Source organism: Neofelis nebulosa, chromosome 10 (genome assembly GCF_028018385.1).
Source record: "Neofelis nebulosa isolate mNeoNeb1 chromosome 10, mNeoNeb1.pri, whole genome shotgun sequence".
NCBI lineage: Eukaryota > Metazoa > Chordata > Mammalia > Carnivora > Felidae > Neofelis > Neofelis nebulosa.
Genome location: NC_080791.1, coordinates 17,064,556 through 17,081,501, shown reverse-complemented (window position 1 = coordinate 17,081,501; position 16,946 = coordinate 17,064,556). Strand labels below are relative to the sequence as shown.

Below are 16,946 nucleotides of genomic sequence, written 5' to 3'. Positions count from 1 at the left end.
CCAAGACCTACCACCCACACTCCTTCCAGAAGCTCCTAAGTGTCCTTCCTGCTTCCTCTTACTCAACCCAAACCATTGTCACAGCGGCAAGAACTTCTTCGTGAAACAGTAACGGCAGGTGGTATCACCTCCCCTGAAAACAGGACTCCCCTCATGCTTTGCGGGCATTACTTCTCCAGCTGCCCTTCCCACTGTGTCCTGTCTGGTCTCTTCTCGGTTCATCAAAGATCTCTTCCACCACAGGACCTTTGCACATGAAGTCCCTCTTCTGATGGCTCACGTCTTCTTACCAGCCGTGACTCAGCCCGGCTCTGCCTCCTTGGAAATGCCTTCACTAACCTCCCCTCCTTTGTCTCCAGCTCCCTTTTGATCTCCTTCAAGGTCCTTCACGTGTGTAAATGCAGTAAAGCTTTGGTTTGCGAGCATAGTTCATTCTGGAAACACGCTTGTCATCCAAAGCACTTGTACATCAAAGTAAATTTCAAGAACCATTGGCTCAGTGGTGATCATGTGACATTCAGTGCCACGTACTACTCGTAGGGCCAGACGTCGCTCCTTTATCAAGTTAAAATTTATTATACATTGTTGCTTGCCTTACAGAACACTCGCAGAACTAGTTACTGGCAATCCAAGGTCTTACTGTATTTAATTGTATTTTTTACTTATTAGTTTTCACTTTCCTTGCACTAAACGGTACGCTCTGTGAAGGCAAGGACTTAATTTCACTCACTACTATCCACCCAGTTCCTAACCCAGTGCTTAACAGAAAGCTGGTCTCTGTATAAATATCATCGTGTCGTCTTCCAAAAAGGTCGTACTCTCCTACCCTTCCACCAGTAATGCATGAAAGCGGAGGTCACCGCATCCTCACCAACACTGAGAATTATGCCCTTTTTTGCAAAATAGGAATCTTTGCTAACATGACGGCAAAAATAATATTTCACTGGGGGCGCCTGGGTGGCTCAGTCGGTTAAGCATCTGACTTCGGCTCAGGTCATGATCTCACAGCTGGTGAGTTTGAGCCCTGAGTCAGGCTCTGTGCCGACAGCTCAGAGCCTGGAGCCTGCTTCAGATTCTGTGTCTCCCTCTCTCTCTCTGCTCCTCCCCTGCTCTCTCTCTCTCTCTCTCTAAAATAAATATTTAAAAAAATTTTAAGTAATATTTCATTGTTTAAATCTGATTACTGGTGACGCAGTGACGTCGTGTTTATCAGGATCCTCGTATAGTCCATAGTAAAAGAGCCCATTTCTTACCTGTGGTGATTGTCTTTATTCTTAAAGCCATTCGGGAAAAGAAGGTGTTCTAGCTCCAACTTCTGGACTCTTCTAGAGAAAAAAACCCAAAAACGGAACCGTTGTTGCTGAAGGCTGACCTCGATCCTTCCTGCCGCTGCTGTTTTTATCTTCCTCTTATTGGGCCCTTGTGGGATTGGTAAGTGCCCTCGCGGTCCTCTCACCAGCGTCCCTGTCCTGCCTCCTGTGCCCAGCGTGAGGGAGCAAAGCCTGCGTGCCCCTCCCTCCCCACACCCCCCAGCGCTGAGCGGCAGATTAAATGACTCCATTCAAGAAGGGAGGCTGTACTGGTAAGGTGCAATCATCTCTGACTAAAATCTCTTTTTCAGATATATAATGGTCTAATCAATATTAATAGAGAGGCTTATCTGTTTTCCTCATCTCCCATGTCCTTAAGAGTAGATAAAACGCTTGTAAAATAGGATTCTATTCAGCATATACTGATTGCTTCCAAAACGCATTTTCTCGAGATCTGTCATCAAGCGGGAGTCATTACGGAACCGCTAGGCCCAGCGCCGCCGTTGACAAATTTGGGGAAGATTCTTTGATTATTTTACCCAACATGTGATTTAGCGGCTGTGGAGCTTCTCTAGATTCGAAATGTGTTCGCACCTGTCCCGCAAGGCCATCCTGGAAGGCAGAGCATTTTCGACAAATGGACGTCCGAGGAAGGAGGGCTCTAGAGCCCAGGTGTAGGGGGAGAGCAGGGGAGACCCCCGGGCATCACGGGTGGGAAGGGAGCAGACCCCCACAGACACCCACACGGTGGCCTATGTCAGAGTCCAGCTCTGAAGGCAGGCGAAGCAGGGAGAGAACAGGGCGGCCCCAGGAGCAGGCCTGGGACGGCTGCCGTGTACGAGCCCGGGCCGGTCACCAGACCCTGCCTGAGCTCTTTCGCTTGTCCTGAATCCGGGACGAACCCAGTGCCTTCCAGACCCCAGGTCTAACCTCATCTACTTCTCAGGGGGGTTGGGACCGCAGCGCCCCTTTGGGATGCCTCAATTTTCAGGGCAGCACTACTCGATGAGTGCTTTGTAGACTTTGAATCCAGTAGGAATAAAAATAGAGTATGATACAGACACGGTATGAATAAAAATCGTGGAAGCAAAACAAAGTATTACGGCCGACTTAAAAATCCATGACGAACCAATCCAGTGACTAGACAGGCTGCACTTTGACAGCTTATGACATGTGTCATATATAGCATATAATCCAGCGCAGCCGTTTAAAAGCAGCGTGGAGATCTGGACGTGTCGACACAGAAAGACATCCAAGACATGTTGCTGAGTGAAAAAAAGCAAGTTGCAGAATAATTCATACAAGGTGAGCTATGGGAGGAAAGAAGAAAATAGTATGTAACTAGCAGGTATGTAATTTCTTAGGGAAAAAACTCCAGAAGGATGTGATAAACTGCTAACAAGGGTTCCTTTCATGGTCCCTGCTCTGGAGCATGGGGAGGGTGGGGGAAAGAGGATGTTAGCATTATCTATAATTTTTTAGGGGGAGGGTACATAGTCATGCATTTCTTGCAGAACTAAAAATTATTAATAAAAACATCTGGATTGGAGCGCCTGGGTGGCTCAGGCAGCTACGCGCCCGATTTTTGCCCAGGTCATGATCTCGCGGTCCGTGAGTTCGAGCCCCACGTTGGGCTCTGTGCTGACAGCTCGGAGCCTGGAGCCTGCCTCAGATTCTGTGTCTCCCTCTCTCTCTCGGTCCCTCCCCCCACTTACACTCTGTCTCTCTCAAAACATGAACGAAACATTAAAAAAAAAAAAGAATAAATAAATAAATAAAAACATCTGGGTTACTTGGATTTCCACGTCTTGACTGCTAGCTTACACCAGGCACAAAAAAACCTCCATTCCAGATGGATCACAGATCTAAATGTCAAAGGTCTAGTAATAATAAAGCTTTTAGAAGAAACTAGAAGAATACCTTTAGAGGCTGAGCTAGGCAAAAAAAAAAAAAAAAAAAAAATTTTTTTGACTGGACACAAAAGACATCCACTATAAAGGAAAAAGCCAGTAAGTTAGACTACATTGAATTAAGCTACCTTCAAAAAGAGGGTTCCTGCTCACAGTATAATGTCCTCACAGGTCGCTTATCAGTTTCAGGGAAAAAATATCACTGAACCCCACCTGGACCAGGTAGGTGATCAAAATTAGCATCCTTAATGAGGAGCAGAGAGAAACTGTGTGGCCCCGGATGCGAGACCCGTCGACCACTCGCACAGGATGCCAGCCGGCAAAGCAATATTTCCTCTAATCACAAGAAAGTGTCAGACAAACAAAATGAGGAACGTTCCATCTGAGAGGGAAGAGGGGGAGGGACTGTATTGTTCAAAATGTCAATGTCATAAAAGACAAAGAAAGGCCATGGAAATGTTCCTGATTGAAGGCAACTGAAAAGACGTGACAGTAAGAACAATGCCTGACTCTAGACAGGATTCTGTACTGGAAGAGGGAAGACGCCACAAAGGGCATTATTAGATCAACTTCAAAAATGGAAATACTGATAGTAAGGTAGGTAGAAGTATTATGGCAACGTCAAGCCGACTGAAGTTGGTAGCTGCAGGGTGATCATGTACGGGAATATTCCTAAGAAATACAGACGGAATCATTTGGGAGTAAAAGGTCATCATGTACACAACTTACTCTCAAGGTTCAGAAAAGCGTTGTGTTTATGTGTGTGTGTGTGTGCGCGCGCGTGGAGTGGGGCAGTGTGGTGAGAGAGTACACACGATAAAGCAAATAAGAGAGAGCAGGCTAGTTCCCTGATCTCTTCTTATAAGGACACCCATCCTATCAGATCAGGGCCCCCCTCTTAGGACGTCAGTTAATCTTCGTTACTTCCACAGAGGCCCCGTCTCCGACTACAGCCACCCCGGGAAGCCCTAAGGCTTCAACATACGAATTTGGGCAGGACCCAAACGCTCGGTCCAGAACAAGTGTGAACACCGAGAAGCAGGGATCAATGGAACCATCCTGGAAGCTGCTGCCACGGGCACTATTTCCGGAGGCTGAGCACAAGCACGCACGCTGGCCTAGCAGTCCTCGCCAGCGGAAGTGTGTGCAGACGGGCGCCAAAGTCTCGTACAAGAATGTTCACAGCAGCGCCGTTCGCAACAGCACGCCTGAAAACAATCCACATGCCCATCAACAGAAGGACGGATAAATAAATCGTGCATAATCATACAAAGGAATGCGAGACATCAATAAGAACGAACAAGTGACGGCCATAGGCAATAGAAATCAATCTCTAAAGTAGTGCAGAGGGAAGAAAGCCTTTACCCAGATTCACCTACTGCTCGGGGAAATTGTGCCAGACGCAAATGAGTACATATTTATGGTCTCATTTCTGGGAAGTCGGAAAGGTAAGGGCAAATTTAGTTTAGCTAGAAGCCAGATTGGTGCTTACCCTTGGTGGAGGGAGCGGGGAGGCTGGAATAGGGCAAAGGGGACTTCTGGGGGCTGGTGAGGTTCCATTTCCAGACGTGCTGTGTTCACCCTGCGAGGTTTCACCAAGTTGCACATTTATGACTTTGCACGTTTACGCATGCATTCTTTAATTAAGGGTTTACATTAAAAAAGAGATACCTGGATACTTATTAAGTTGGGATTCTAGAATCACGCATGGCCCCTCTAAAATTCCAAATCAGGAGGTAAGGAGTGGGGTGAGTGGGAGGCGAACAGGTCCCAAATCTGCTTTTTAGGAATTTTTTATTCAATTTTAAATTTAATTCAAATTTATTTAAAATAGATTTAAAAAAAAAAAAACAGTTCACCTATTTCCCCCCACCCCCTCCCCCTACCTTTCGCAACCACCACACCAATCTGTCCGCTGTATCCATGGGTTGAGATTTCTGGATTGTTGTTTGTCATTTATTGCTTTTTGGTTTACACCTGTAAGAGAGCTCGTACGGTATTTGTCTTGCCTGACTTACTGCATTTAGCACACCTTCCAGGTCCATCCATATTGTGGAACATAGTAGGTGCTTAATATATGTTTTTTTTTAATTTTTTTTTTTAACGTTTATTTATTTTTGAGACAGAGAGAGACAGAGCATGAACAGGGGAGGGGCAGAGAGAGAGGGAGACACAGAATCCGAAACAGGCTCCAGGCTCTGAGCTGTCAGCACAGAGCCCGATGCGGGGCTCAAACTCACGGACCGCGAGATCGTGACCTGAGCCGAAGTCAGCCGCTTAACCGACTGAGCCACCCAGGCGCCCCTGTTTTTTCTTTTTTTAAACCAACTTGAATAGAAGGAACCAGAGCTGACAGCCCCACCTTTGCTAGGAGAATTCTACTTTCTATTCTGCCCCAGCCCGCCCTTGGGCCCAGAAAACCCTATTTCCACCTGTCTCTCCTGGATACACCCTCCTCCTCTTCTCAGGTCCCTTTTTCCTTGCTCCACTGAGGCTCAGCACCAATCCCTCCTTTTTTCTCCCATTCTTTGTCCTCCAGGTCCATGCACTCGGGTGAAGGGGAGGAGGGGCCTTTCTTATGCATTAAAATTTTCATCTTTATCAGCACCCGTGACATTGTCACCTGACAGAGCTCCCAGCCCTGCCAATTAAGCCACCTCTCCAGCCCTCTCCCCAAACCCCCACCACGCTAGCCCTGCAGAGAAATTACCTAGCTGTATACACCTCTTCTCCCTAATCCGAGAAGGGAACCCTCTCAATTTGTAAACCCTCATTCCTGCCATCAGAATGGAAGCCGTCTACTCACTTTAGAACCACAGGCTTTAAAGAGGGCAGGTGCGGGAAGGAGGGATTCCCAATGGGCAGGAAGAAACTTTGGGACGTGATGGATATGATGCAGAGGAGGAAAAACTTCCTTCTATCCTCTTAGGTTCCATGGCTGGGCCTAAGAATTAAACTGACATAAGACATGAAAAAGAAAACAGGAAAAAAGCATGCACACCTTATTTAATATTTATACTTGTACACAAGAATCTTCAAAAGGAAAATGAAGACCCAAAGAAACCATTAGGTTCCAAAGTGTATATCCTTTTTGTTTTTATCACTTAAAAAAAAATTTTAGTGTTTATTCATTTTTGAGAGGGGGAGAGAGGGGCAGAGAGAGAAGGAGAAACAGAAACCGAAGCAGGCTCCAGACTCTGAGCTGTCAGCATAGAGCCTGACGTGGGGCTCGAACTCAAAAACTGTGAGATCATGACCTGAGCCGAAGTTGGATGCTTAACTGACTGAGCCACCCAGGTGCCCCTATGTCCTTTTTATTTTTTGTTATTTTTTAAATGTTTACTTATTTATTTTTGAGAGAGAGAGAGAACAAGCAGAGGAGGTGCAGACACACACACACACACACACATGCACACACACACACACACACACACACACAGAATCTGAAGGCTCCAGGCTCTGAGCTGTCAGTGCAGAGTCCAACACGGGGCTCAAACCCACGAGCCATGAGATCATGACCTGAGCCAAAGTCGGGCCCTTAACCGACGGAGCCACCCAGGAGCCCCAAGTTCATATCCTTTTTAAATAAAGAATGATAAATTGTGGGGACGTGACAAGACGGACGTGCTTAGACCAGGACCAGTAACTGTGGCACAGTGATTAGTGATGGGAGATCAGAGTTACTTTGGGGAGTCTGTCTGCACAGAACCCTCTCGGTGTTGACTCTCAGTTTCTGGTGATGAGAATGTTCTCTTCTTCCTGGTACAAGGAGGGCATCTTTCTCCCGGGAAACGTTGGGACCTGCTTTTAGGTAGAAAGGGGAGGTCAGAGAACCCTTCCTGCATCTGCTGTTTCTCAAGTGCCTCGAGATCAAAATAATTAATAAGCAGGGGCACCTGAGTGGCTCAGTCGGTTAAGCATCCGACTTCCGCTCAGGTCATGATCTCACGGTCCGTGAGTTCGAGCCCCGCGCCGGGCTCTGTGCTGACAGCTCAGAGCCTGGAGCCCGCGTCAGATTCTGTGTCTCCCTCTCTCTCTCTCTGCCCCTTCCCCCCTTGTGCTCTGTCTCTCAAAAGTAAATAAACGTTTTAAAAATTTTTTAATAAAAAAAAGGTCAAACATAGAGGGGTGCCTGGGTGGCTGTCAGGTAAGCACCAACTTCGGCTCAGGTCATGATCTTGAGGTTCATGAGTTTGACTCCCGCATCGAGTTCTCTGCTGTCAGAGCAGAGCCTGCTTTGGATCCTCGTTTTCTCTCTCTCACTCTCTCTCTCTGCCCTTCCCCCTGCTCTCTCTCTCTCTCTCTCTCAAAAATAAATAAAACATTAAAAAAATTAAAAAGGTCAAATATAGAAACAAACAGTAGAAGTTGGGGCTGGGGAGAAATAGGGAGACGTTGGTAAAAGGATGCAAACTTTCAGCTATAAGGTGACTGAGACGTGAAGATCTAACGTATGGCATGGTGACCACTGTGAGAGCACTGTGTATCGCATCACTGAAATTTGCTAAGCGAGTAGAACTGAAATGTTCTCACATTTCAAACAAACAAGAGATGCATTTTGCAAAAATTAACTAGATGGGGGGATCCTGGCCCGATGTATACATATATCAAATCACCATGATGTACACTTTAAATATCTTCCAATTTTACTTGTCAGTTACCCCTGGAGAAACTGAGGGGGGTGGGAGAGAGAAGGAAGTCCACGAGAGGAAAGTGACTTGCCCAAGGTCTGTCAGAGAATTCTAACAGACTAGGGAACTGATCTCAAATCTGTCTTCGTGGCCAGAACTCACACCATGGTTGTCAAGCCGAGTGAAAACATTTCAAGCAGCTTCTGTTCTTAGTATATAATTGGCCAGAGAAAGGCTGGACTTGGGGCGCCTGGGCGGCTCAGTCGGTTAAGCGTCCGACTTCGGCTCAGGTCGTGATCTCATGGTCCGTGAGTTCGAGCCCCGTGTCGGGCTCTGTGCTGACAGCTCGGAGCCCGGAGCCTGTTTCAGATTCTGTGTCTCCCTCTCTCTGACCCTCCCCTGTTCGTGCTCTGTTTCTCTCTGTCTCAAAAATAAATAAACATTAAAAAAAATTTAAAAAGAAAAAAAAGAAAGGCTGGACTTGGTCTGCAGAGCGTTAGGGAAACTCGGCCCCCGTCTTGACCGGGCTTCTTTGCCAGGACAGACTTGCCGACGGGGCAGGTGTGATGGGGGTGGGCAGTCACTTGCTCCTGCCTTGGTCCCTTGCCTCAGTGAGCAGTGATTGACAGTGGGATTCTGGGATTCAGGAAGAACAGGGCAGGGCCCCCATCCCCTAGGAGCTTAGTCCAGCATGGTGTATGGACCCCTAACCAGATCATTACAATGGAGCAGCAAGACAAGGCGAGGGTTCTCAACCCAGCCCGGGCAGGGCTTCCTGGAGGAGGTGATGCCCCTGAATGCCTTTGCCTCCTCTTGGAGGTCCCCACATCCACCTCTGCTGCCCCACCAACTTGGGGCCTTCTCCCACCCCCCAAGCATTCCTCAAGCACAACCCCTTCCTTTTCTTCTCCTCAACACAACTGACCCAGGTGGCCTTTTCATAAGGAACTTCACCGGAAGTTAAAGAGCATAAATAAGGGAAGTTACCAGCAGTCTGGCTGCGACAGGCCCGGTTTCTGATCCTGGTCCTGTGATGACCGTCAACTGAATCCCAAGTGCCTGCATATCTCACAGAACCCCGTCCATTTGTAGCTGTTCCTCACTCTCTATCTTGATGCCCGTCCCTTCTTGAATATCCAACACCAAGAAGTCACGCTCCGGGCAAACGGTGGGTAAGAAATGGACTTAGCACTCCCTCCTCTCTCCCCTCTCCACAACAGGCTCAGAAGCCCTCCCCTCTCTATCCCATTCTCAAGGGCAACTCGGGGTTCTTCTCCTATAGAGGTATCCCCAGAAAACTTAGCACACAGGAGGGCAAGGAGAAGGGCTTCCTTCAGAGGAGAACACACAGGGCACGGAATCTGGAGTAGGGACCGTAACGGGAGATCACTAAGTCTGTGGGACTGGGGCACCTGGACTCAGCTGGTCAAGTGGCTCAGCTGGTCAAATGTCCAACTCTTGATTTCGGCTCAGGTCATGATCTTGCAGTTGGTGAGTTCAAGCCCCGACGTGGGCTCTGCACTGACAGCGAAGAAATTGATTGGGATTCTCTCCCTCCCCCTCTCTCTGCCCTTTCCCTGTTTGCAAAATAAATGAATAAACTTTTAAAAATTAAAAAAAAAATAAGTCCATAGGACGAGCCTCTACTTCTCTATGCCTGTCTGCAATCCACCCCCGACACACACACCGTTGATCCCTGTTAACCCCCACCATGATCTTTAAATTAAGGATGTAGGAATAGTCTCATAGGGGTGCGATAACATGCCTACGGAGAGGAAATGAGGAGATATTGATTGAGATCCACCGGGTATACAGTACATAGAATAATGCCCCCCAAGTGTCTCCCTCCTTTTCCCCGTGAATATACTCCCTTCCATGGCAAAAGAGACTCTGCAGAGATGATTAGGCTAAGGATCTTGAGATGGAGAGATTATCCTGGATTATCTGGGTGGGCCCAACACGATCACAAGGGTCCCTGTAGGTAAAAGAGGGGGCCAGGAGAGTTGGACTCAGAGTGACAGAGCACAAGGGAGACTTCACTGGCCACTTGTGGCTTTGAAGATGGGGAGTAGGAGCCACGAAGTCAAGGAAATGGAGAGGCCTCCAGAAGCAGAACAGCCCCTCTCCTGAGCCTCCAGAGGGGAATGCAGTCCCACCGACACCTTGATTTTAGCCCCGTGAGACCCCAGTCGGCCTTCTGCCCCCAAGAACTGTGGGGTGATGATAAGTGTGTGTTGTATGTCACCGAATTTGAAAGTTACCTACCTACCTGCAACACCTCCCGAGGGATTGGTTGAGGGCGCTGAGGCTCGGATTGTCCAATGTCCTGCTCCAGGCCACCCAGCTGCTCTTAAGCGTGGGTTTCTCAACAGCAGAGCCTGAGGCAGGGGTTCGGGATTCATGATTTCTTGAGGGAGTCCCCTTCAGCCCAAACACGTAAAAAAGTAAGAGAAGCAACAGAGGGAAGGGCATGAGGGTCTCAGGGCAAGTCACTGCATGGGTCACCCTGGAACACAAATCAGCCAAGAATATTACCTCCACTCCTGGCAAGGCGCTCAGCCCACTGTTCCCTGCGTCAGCCCGTCATTGGCTGGCTGGTGGGTGCCCTGAGGAGCCGCTAGAGGTAACCCACTGCCCAGAGGGCAGATGTCTGCAGAAGGGGCAGCTATGAGCCGTCAGCAGCCCACGCTCACGCAGCCGGGGATGGGCAAGTCGCAGCAGCATCCCCACAGGTGTGGCCCCGGCCCCGTCTCCGACAGATGTGAGAGCCCACAGCCCCGGGCATGTACGGACCGGCCAGAGAGCACTGCGCACCGAGGCATGGAAAAGGGGACAGCTGGAGCTGGAGACAGGCGTCCGGGCCGGTGAGGCGGCGGGCCAGAGGCTGCGGGCCCCCACGGTGCCCAGGCAGCAGCACCCCATCCTCCCCCACCCCAGACCAGAGCCTTGCAGGTTCCTGATCCTCCAAGGAAATCGGATGTTGATGGTGTTCACAGCTCCCTCTCCCCTTCTCCTTGCCCTCCCCTCTCGCTTTCTGAGCCCTGCCCCTGAAGCTATTAATATCCAACTTGCACGAAACTGTGATTGTATTTCAACTTTCCTTTTTTTTTTTTTTTTTTTTTTTTTTTGCCACAAGCAGGTTGTTTCTTCAGGGTGGTGAGCAGAGCTGGGATCTTGCGTCTTTCCAGCCCACGGTCTGAGGGCCGATCATACAGAACTGACCCGCCAATACCAGGTCCGGGAGGAAGATGAGCGTTTCATTTTCTGCCTGTTTTATGTGGTGGCAGCTTCTGTGCCCGTCAGGAAACTCTGAACACATTTCATGGCCGGCTAATGGAGCAGAAATGTGCTCTCTAGTGAGGCCACGGCCAGGCCACGGAGAGCTTGGGGAGAGGCTCTGCCCGTGGGCCACCGGCTGCTGTCCGGACAGGATGGAGGAGGGAGGGTGGCAGGGAGAGGGCTAGAAGCCTGCCCAGAGGACACGCAAGGTGGCACCTGCCGTTCACAGAGGGGTCTGCCGTCTCCGGTATCTTATCAGCCCCTTGATGATGCTGGAAAGAGTGCTGTGGGGCACCCCAGTCCACAAGTGGGGAAGCCCATGCCCAGACTGACCTCACACCGTGCCCACGGATTACCGGAAAGGTCAGGGACGGAGCTCGGGTGTCCTGGCCCACAGCCTGCCCTCCAGCCTGGGCTCCAGCTCTTGCCGCCAGGGTGAGAATAAGATGGGGCTCCCCCAGGCCAAGCCCCTGCTCCCTGAGCTTTCCTCCCTTCCCAACCAGCAGCCAAGCGAGCTATGTGTTTCCCACCAGGCCTCTTGAGCCCAGAATCCTGCCTCCTCTTGCCCACGCCAGAGGGCAGGTGGAGACCAGGGCTGAGTTTAAACCCCTAGAGCCAAAGGTCATACAGTCCCTCTTCCGGCCCAGGAACACGGCCCCACCAGGACCCCCAGACAGTCATGCTGGGGACCACTTTGTCCCAGAGGCAGGAGGTTCATCAGTGGTTGGTTTGCCTGGGACAAAAACAAAAACAAAAAAACCCTGGAAGATGGAACACCCAGAGAGTTCCTGGGCTTGGCTGCTGGCGTCTGCATTGCATTGCCAGGGGAAGAAGTAAGCTGGGGGTTGACCCGCCTGGGGGGAGAGCTGGCCGCTTACTTCCTAGAAGTAGCTGCTTTTGTCGACCCCCTGCTACATGCCGTGCAGTGTGCAAAGAGCTCTACATGAGCCATCTTGAGGAACCTGCACACTGGCCCTGGGACACAGAGCCAAATATCCCTATTGTATAAACGAGAGGAAGTCCTCATGTGAGAACGCCCCTGCAGTCTCCTTGCATCCACTTAACTCCCAGAGACCATCACAGCAGAGAGGAGGAGCCTCCATTCACCAAAGGGGAAGCGAGGCTCAGAGAGGTTAGGCAACTTGCCCGAGGTCCCCTAGCATTGACAAGCGCCGGTCGGTGCCGGACTTGTCCCCAAGGTCCCACTTGCTCGTTTCCACCACGGCTTCCGTAGCAGGGGGCAGGGGCAAGGGGAGGGGGCTTCTACGTCCAGGATGGAATCTACACACTGGACAATGAACGGGGGAGCTCGAGGTCCCTCCCCACACACCCAGGCCACAGAGGGCAGCCACGGACAGATGACAGACACTTTGCCCTGGGAGGAGAAAGCCTCACTGCAGCCCTGCTCTGGATACTGCCCTCCAGAGTCTGCGCTGGGGACACATGCATCCCTTTGGTGGGCATTTATTAAGTACCTATTGCCGGTCATATACTTGGCCAGTAATCTGCAGAGCCCAGCTGAAGTTCCCCAGCTCGGCTCCCCCGGTCTGGTACTCTTTACCCCCCCACTAGACGCTCCCTCTGTTCTGCAGTCCCCCAGATATGCACGCGTGTACGCATGCAAATGCACACATGTGCACACACACACACACACACACACACACCCTCCCCTAACCAGCCACCCGTAAATTAGGTCAGGCCCTCGAGCCAAAGTGAGGATGAACAGAACGGATGGAGGGATGCAGTGGCTCAGCAGACCAAATCTTGGGAGAAGGGGATGGAGGGGAGAGGTGGAGAGGGGACAGGGTGGGCGTGGCTACCTGGGAAGACGGGACAGTTTCAGGAAGCGGCCAGTGCGGTGCGCACCGGAGGGGGCCCTGGGTGCGAATGTGACGTTGGAACAGGCAGACTCGGGCAGCCCTCGGCAGTTTAAGTGCAATGCAGGGAGGTGGATGGGTTGGGAGTCAGCCCCCTCATAATGCGGGGCCCTGGGGGAAGGTTTACAGACCTGCTCTGAGCCTCCATTTCAACATCTGCAAAACAGGGAGGTGGCACTGGGATGACCGTGGGGATGACGTGAGCTGGAGTGTGGGGCATGGAAGGACTTCAGAGGTAAGAATCACCTGCAGAGCGGCTGGGTCTGCCTCTGCTCCCACCCTTACCCATAACAGCAAACACAAGGTCAAAGGGCACCCTGCGCCCGGCACCGTTCTAGGGCTCCCCGTGAATTCTGTGCTGGCATTCTCATGCCCACCCTAGGAGGTGATGCTCTGGCCGTCACCCCCAGTTCTGAGCAGGGAATTGAAGCACAGTGCTTGCCCCAGATCAGGGCAGAGCCAGGCTTAGAAGGCTCCGGACCCTGTGCTCCTTCCCTCCGCCCCACCACGGACTCTGCCGCTCCCGCTGGCTGCCCGGTCTCGGCAGCAAGACTCAGCTTTGTGCCCCGAGGAGCACCTTGGGCGGCCAGGCAGCAGGGCAGGGATTTGGTTTCGCTGTGGGGGAAGAAGCCCCGAAAGACCTCCTTGACTAGAAGCGTCTCCTCGGCTGGCTTACCCCGAGACCTTTAAAGCGAACGGAGGCATCATCTTCAGAAGACCCCGGGCTGAAATACACGTCGATACGTGGGAGGGCTCTGCTATGGTCTGTTTGGCAGAGGCCGGGTTGGTTGGTTAGAGGACTGGCTTTGATTTTAGAGAGGCACACAGAGGTGAAGAGGATCATGGTCTGGAAAAAAAAGCACAGAACCACACAGGGACGGATGAGGGCAGTCCGCAGGGGAGGGACAGAGCGGGGGGCGGGGGGTGCACAGTCTGGGCACAGGAGACTGACGCCAGGTGGAATATTCACACTGTTTTTCAGACGTTTTTCAAGGAAGTGACATACAGATCAAAGAGGAGGGAGTGGCTCTCAAATGGAGCTAGAGGAGAGGAGGCAAAGCCCTTTTTACTCAACCTCCATTACCCACCCCCATCGTGGCACCTCCAGGGCAATCTCCACAGGCCCGGGGTCCCCCCGGAACCCAGTTTGCAAACCACTAATCTCCCCGCAAAGAGCAGTGGCCTTGGAGTCAGTTCAGGGATCTCCTCTGTAAAATCTCGGAGGTCTCTCCTGGCTGTGACATTCTAGGTGGTTTGGGGAGAGGAATAAAGGGGGCCGGCCGGGGACAGTATTGCTGACCATAGACCCTCCCTGGTTCAGCCAGGCTTTGGGGTCACATTTCCTTTTCCCAGAGCCCTGACCCTGAGCACAGACCTCCGTGGACACCTGGGATTGGTACGCAGGAACCGGTGACAGATGACAAAAGATGAGGTGTGGGGTCCCGTCCCTGACCCCCCAACTGCTCACAAGGTCCACCCACATGCATCCGATGCATGCATTCCTGCACTGTCTCCACACCAGGAAACGGCCGGCTTTGGCGGATTGATATCACGGGGTGTGGAGTCAGCAGCGTCGGCCTGAGCCCCATCCTGCCCCTTCCTGGCTGAGCCTTCCTGGGCCATTAGGAAGCATTATTGCATTTTCTCCCCTCAGAAACCTCACAGGGCCGGGAGGGCAGAGACGATTATCCTCCTTGTATAGCTGAGCGAAGAGGGGCTCAGTGAGATGAAGTGACTCTTCCAAGGTCACACAGCTAAACCCTGGCAGAGCCATAAACTAGGACCGAGTCCTTTCCCCCGTGAGCCTCCCATGGGGCTCAGATGTTACACCTGCAAGGCTCTCGACGCCGGGTAGGGGGTGGGGGGGCGGGTGGGCGAGTGGGAGATGCCCAGACCTCCTCCCTGGAGGGCAGTGGGGTGCACAGGCCCTAGGATGACCACAGAGGCAGTGGAGCAGGGCACCAGGGGCTGGAGGGGGACAGCAAAGGCCTCAACTCACCCTCAACACTCATCACGGCACTGGCCGCTCAGGAGAGCGAGGCGTGGTGCCTCCGAAGCAAGTGGACAAAAGCTATTACGGCAGGTGAGCTTCCGGGACTCAGACACCTCCCTCAGGGCAAGGCCGGGAAAAGAGCCCTGGGCTTCCAGATAAAAGGTTCTGGCCCATGGGGTGGAGGAAGACCTGGGACCCCACGCAGAAGGGAACTCAGACGTGGAAGGAAAGACCATTCTGGAGTCTGTGTGGGAGCCTCAGATCCAGGGTCCTGCAGGAGGCCTGAAAGGAGAAGGGGGCAGGGTGAGGATAATAAGCTGGCGTACCCCAGGGGTGGGGGCACGCAGCGGACGGGCTGCAAAGCAGCAGATGACCGTGCCATCCCCCACCCGAGCCTGCACCTTTGTCCCAAATCCCTTCCCCTGGCCAGGGCAGTCCACGAGGCCCCCGCCTCCGGGCCCCCAACTGCAGCCGGGGTGGCTCCGGTGGGGCTGCCCGACCCTCCTCCTCTCCCACTGATTCAATTATTCATCTAGCGAGTTCTCAGCTTTGGAGTTAATCTCTCCCCCTTCTCAGCAACCCCCAACGTCCCCCCCAAGTTCGGGGAGGGGAAAAGCGCTGGCGGTTCCGTGTGGTGTTGATTAGAGTATTGATCCTGGCTCCAGCCCACTGGTGCAGCCCCAGCATCCATCAATGCCAGGCAGGGCGGGCGGCAGACTGGCCTCGGGCCGGGCCAGACCGGAGCGCGCCCGGAGCCGCTCTCTGGCTGCAGCGAGGCCGGGTGCGCTGGGCGCTGCGAGGTGGGGCTGGGTGCTGGCCACCTGTGATCCCCATCACCTCCCTCCTCTCCCGGCCCCTTTGCCCTGTGGCCCTTGATTATTCATGGCTGCTTTTATCTGGTCGTTCTGGCTGACAGCAGTCCCCCCTCGTTTAGGGAAGCCCTCCAGTAAACTCCTCCTCTGCAAAGTCCTCCGGTGAGGTTCGGATTACACTCCACTTCCCCCCCCCCCCCCCCCCCCCCCCCGCGGCGCGTGCAGAAACTGAGGCTCACAGAGGTGAGGCGAGGTCAGGCCGCTTGGGCAGGGGAGGGGCCAGACCTGAATGTCACTTTTCTGCCAGGCCACACCGCTCCCCCCAGCAAAAGGAACAAAGACGCTAATTGAGCCGCTATGTGCCAGGGACACATTCCCTCGCTGACAACTCATATTTATCTTGTGATGCAGAGGTTCATTATCCTCATTTTACAGATGACGACACTTAAGTAACTTGTCTCCCGGTGGCACAGCTAGGAAGTGGCAGCACCGGATTCAGACCCTTGTCTGTGAAACTCCGGACCCCAGCTCTTTCTGTTTGTCTGGCCAGTCCCCGTTGAGAAGTGGTTTCACCCCCGTGTTCTCGCCGTCCCTTTACACTCACTACAAGCGAATTGGTGCTATTATCCCCTATTTTTCAATCAGGGGGTCACAGGGGAAACTGAGGCGTGGTGTGGGGACGCGGCTGGAGAGGGCAGAACCCGGACTCCAGGCTAGGTCTGCCGACTGCTGCTTCTCTCATGCCAAATCCACCCCTACTGTGTGACCTCTCCTGGGCTGGACTGCCACAGAAACCCAACTTGCTCCTTTTCAAGGAAGCCTTCTCAGACTTGCTGCGGGGCAACCGCTCCCTCTCTCTCCACGGCTCCAGGTTCTCTCCAGAAAGGAATGAATGTGCTCAGTGTCACCGCCAGCCTTCCAGAACTCCCCTGCCCCTTCCCTCCACCGGGCCTCCTCTCTTCCCTACTACCTGTGACCCCTGCTCAGGCGCACTACCTCCAGGGAGCCCAAGCCCACCTGACCCCCATCACCCACCACTCGGCCTCGGAGGCCGGGCTTCTGATCTCACCACTGAGCGCAGCGGCCTGGGCAAGTCGTTTCTACCCTCGGTTTCTCACCTATGCACCTCGTTGG

The 16,946-nt window shown here is 52.5% G+C and overlaps 1 long non-coding RNA gene across 4 annotated transcripts in view; it reads right to left on the bottom strand.

The window, feature by feature from the left end:
* Window positions 1-1,461: 1,461 nt before the first annotated feature.
* The window catches only part of LOC131486933 (uncharacterized), a 52,514-nt gene continuing 37,029 nt past the window's right edge, over window positions 1,462-16,946 (bottom strand). For 2 of the 4 annotated variants that reach the window (XR_009249521.1, XR_009249524.1), the window contains 6 exons: window positions 15,007-15,282; window positions 13,684-13,854; window positions 13,139-13,211; window positions 10,121-10,272; window positions 6,027-6,164; window positions 2,752-4,428 (listed from right to left, as the gene is read on the bottom strand). This is a non-coding gene — a long non-coding RNA (uncharacterized LOC131486933). Of the gene's footprint in view, window positions 2,621-2,751; window positions 4,429-6,026; window positions 6,165-10,120; window positions 10,273-13,138; window positions 13,212-13,683; window positions 13,855-15,006; window positions 15,283-16,946 lie in introns of those variants that run through there. The other 2 variants (XR_009249523.1, XR_009249522.1) reach the window with 2 other exon arrangements.